At 32.1% G+C, this 4,288-nt stretch overlaps 1 pseudogene; it reads left to right on the top strand.

The window, feature by feature from the left end:
• The first annotated feature begins 422 nt into the window (after nucleotides 1–422).
• LOC133305463 (1-aminocyclopropane-1-carboxylate oxidase homolog 1-like) lies at nucleotides 423–3,151 on the top strand (annotated as a pseudogene).
• Nucleotides 3,152–4,288: the final 1,137 nt, after the last annotated feature.

The raw sequence follows: 4,288 nt of genomic DNA, 5'->3' as shown, positions 1-4,288 counted from the left end.
ATAATAAATAGATTGTACTAGTGTCCATAACACATAATATTCATATTCATGTTGTATCATATTAACCTGCATAATAAATATTGAGTTATGCTTAAGTCGAAAATTTCAATATAAATATTTATTCATTTTGCATTCGAGCTCTAACAGCTCGAAAAGGACATCACCTGCTAACAGCTTTATAGGTAAAGGATGTTATTGAAGTAATACAATATTTAGTATATAATACCAGTTTCAATAGTTAAACGTTGAATTACTTTAACCCATTTTTTATAATTGAGTCTGATTTTTATTTTAATAAATTTCACATAAAAAATTTTCAATAATAAAAAATACGTTAAAAGCAGCGTGATTAACCTTCCTGGTGTTACATATAATTAATGCTTCTTTTGTCTCTTCTACTCTTCAACATGTACATAGTGATGATGCTTTCCAGATTTAGAAGAAGATTCTAACTTCAAATCTAAGGCCATTCCAAATAAGAGGAAAATGGGACTCTCAAAAAACAACGAAGTTTCAGTGACAACAAAATCTGACTATGATAGAGCAAGTGAACTCAAAGCTTTTGATGACACAAAAGATGGTGTTAAAGGACTTGTTGATGGTGGTGTCACAAAGATCCCTCGCATATTCTATCACTCTAATCCTCTTGATGAATCTGAAAAGGACTCAACTTCAGGTAGCACCCAACTTGGTGTTCCTTCTATAGATCTTGTAGGTGTTCATAGTGACCCAACTAGAAGGAAAGTAGTTGTTGAGAAAATTAGAGAAGCATCTGAGACATGGGGTTTCTTTCAAATTGTTAATCATGGAATACCAGTGAGTGTTCTTGAGGAGATGAAGAATGGAACACTTAGCTTCTACGAGCAAGACTCTAAGGTGAAAAGAGAACTATACTCACGTGATCCTATAAGGCCTTTGGTGTATAATAGCAACTTTGATCTTTATAGTTCACCAGCTGCTAATTGGAGAGATACCTTTTACTGTTCTATGGCTCCTCATCCTCCAAAACCAGAAGACTTGCCATCAGTATGCAGGTATGATAGATAAAACCTTAATTTTTGTCTAGCTTTGTGAAAAAGAAATTCAAACCTTAGTCTTAGAAATTGAAGTGTGAGTAATGAGTGATTAAGTTCCACATTTGATTAGGAATTAGTAAGTATAATATAACTAGAAAAACCCAAAAACATAATACCTTAAGGTCTTGAATTAAGATGAATTGTGAAAGTTTGCTTTATTTTGATTTGGGTTTCTTATTTAGACCATTATAATCTAGGTTAAGATACAGTGTCTAGCCTACTAAGTTAACCCTTTGATGGATATTGAAATTTATTATGTAATGAGATTAATTGATCAACTTGTATTTTTTGGATATAGTATAGCTAAAGAAGAACAACGAATAACAATAAAAAAGAAATCCCAATACACAAGACTCCCCGACTTTTGAGGGTCAGGTTGAGGATCGATTTACTCAACCTTACTCGCGATATTTTTGTAAAGATACTATTTCTAAGGAGCAACTTCACTGTTGCTCCAAGGCTCACCCTCAAAAGAAGATCAACAAATCATGAAAATAAATTCATTCTTTTTCAAATCTAACAATGATTCATATATTTAGACTTCGGTAACAGATTTTTCATAATAGCTGAGTCTAAAGCATTAAGGAATTGTTTTCATATGCTTGCAGAGATATACTGACGGAATACACAAAACAAGTTATGAAACTGGGAAGTTTGTTGTTTGAGTTATTATCTGAAGCCCTTGGGCTAAATCCAAATCATTTAAATGATATGGGTTGCAATGAGGGACTTTTAGCTATTTGCCATTGTTACCCCTGCTTGTCCAGAACCAGAATTGACTATGGGTGCAACCAAGCATACTGATAATGACTTTATCACTGTGCTTCTACAAGATCATATTGGTGGCCTCCAAGTTCTTCATGAAAATCATTGGGTTGATGTATCCCCTATACCTGGTGCTCTAGTAATCAACATTGGTGATCTTCTTCAGGTGAGTTTTCATGTTTTACTTTGTGTACTTTATATGCATATCTGTTTCATATATGCATTTTTGGTACTTGGGATACTAACTTCATGTCAAATCAATTTTCTAGAGGAAGTGTTTGATTTTGTTCGAAGAGTAAGTCAATTCTCCCTTGCAGTTAGTTGGACTCTGATGTGAAATTCCAAATAAAAATGATATTGAAAAGCAGGAAAAAAAAGAAAAGGAAAGTTTATATTTACAAACTTTTTGTTTACAAACTCTTACACACTACATTATGTTTGACCGGTTATACTTTAATCAAGAGTGTATGACCGGTCATACTTAGTGTAATTTGTAAAAAATGTTTGTAAACGGATCCTTTTCCGGAAAAAAAAAACCTATACTTTTTAAACAATTAATAAATACCTTGATATTGAATACTTATGATAAATCTGTCCATGAAAGGCAGTTTTCTCTTTTGATTGCATGGTTCAAACGGGGGATATGATGGGAATGAATCTCTCGTGTCTCATTTTAACATGATAAATGATCAGCTCAGCAGTTAAAATGATCATTTTCTCTTATTCGTTTCTCTTATCAGTGAATGATTCATATTTTTCATTTGACTTGGTCATGTTAAAATGAAACATGAGAGTATCCATTCTCGGGTATAATATTAAGAAAAGTACATATTCAATATGTAACAACATTAAAATGCCCTTCCTAAGTTGTCTCACATTTGGAAGTGCAGCTAATCTTCAATTTGTTTTCCATTTACAATGGCATAAGCATTTTGACATATTTTGCCCTGATTTTGATGAAAAGAAAATTTGATATTTGGCATGATTTTAATTTTATTGATTAGAAAAGTAACAATTTTCTTGCAAACAGCTTATAACAAATGACAAGTTCAAGAGTGTTGAGCACAGAGTGGTGTCAAACCATGATGGTCCAAGAGTATCAGTTGCAAGCTTTTTTAGCACAAGTCTTCAGCCATCATCAAAGCTTTATGGTCCAATAAAGGACTTGGTATCAGAAGATAATCCTCCAAAGTACAGGGAAACTACAGTGCATGATTATGTTGCATATTCCACGGCAAGAGGCCTTGATGGGACTTCTCCTCTGCCATATTTCAGGATTGGAAATTTCTGATATATATATATATATATAAGGGTGCTTTAATATGTATACATAATTCTGAGAACTACTTTGTATTACATACTTTGCCATATTTATTAATCAATATGATTGCAGTATGCTATCTGCTTATACCAATCACTTTTTTTTCTTTCTTTTCTTTGCACTGCCTCTATTTAATTCATGATGATAAGTGCTAGAGAGCATTTGTACTATAGCAAAATTTTATTCAGAAAACATTCTTATGACACCTGATAAGAGATTTATAGGAATTATACACAGAAGAATAACAAAAAACTTGCCTGCAGAAGATCATCAACATTAACTACCAGAGGCCCAGGATCCAGGGATTATATCAATCCACTTGTCCTGATAAAATTGAGGAGCAAATTCAGTTTCAGACCCTTTTAATTTGTGTCAGTTGGCTTTTGTAATTGTTAATTTACCAAACTTCATATTTTAACTTTCACTTGTTTTGTTGATCTTAAATTACATACAACTGATAAGAGATTTGTATCTTACTGCAGATTTTATTTTTCTAAATTTAAAATTTGAAGAAACAATTTTGCATATAAACAAAAGGGTTTGATTTTCTCATGTTACATTAGAATTGAATTCTCATGTTGTGACTCAACTAGTGGTGAGCCTTACATTTATTAAAAAATGAAAAAGAAAAGAAAAACTTAGCACGCAAATCGAAGGGTCACGACAATGAGAATTAAATTCTCATACAACATGAGAAAATATTTTTCCATAAACAAAAGGAGACACAATTTGATAGCTTATTCTAATTGATAAGAAACATCTTTATCTTACACACCAAGCCATGGTTTGTCATATATCCTTTGTAGATTTTACGTAAAAATGAGCACAAGTCACAGGGTTAGCAAAACCTTTCAATAACAAATATATAAATATAAGCCTCCAAAGTCTGAGTCCATTGACCTCAATAACCTATGTTGAAAGAGCACATAGATTGAGACTGATAAAAACCTGCATAGTAGAGGCCCATCTTCTGGTTTGGTATGTCATTTATTTAGTGTTATAGTTATAGTATAATATTCTAATTTATTCTAGCGCAATAATTAGTGTATTGTGCATTAAGTCATCTTAATTAGAGTAAAGTCCTTTTTTGAATTCCTAACAAAAAAATACGATCCTCATTTTTATC

Source organism: Gastrolobium bilobum, unplaced genomic scaffold, assembly GCF_033153095.1.
Source record: "Gastrolobium bilobum isolate Gb01-03AN ecotype WA unplaced genomic scaffold, APGP_CSIRO_Gbil_v1 utg12410, whole genome shotgun sequence".
Classification (NCBI taxonomy): domain Eukaryota; kingdom Viridiplantae; phylum Streptophyta; class Magnoliopsida; order Fabales; family Fabaceae; genus Gastrolobium; species Gastrolobium bilobum.
This window is presented reverse-complemented; position numbering and strand designations above follow the sequence as displayed.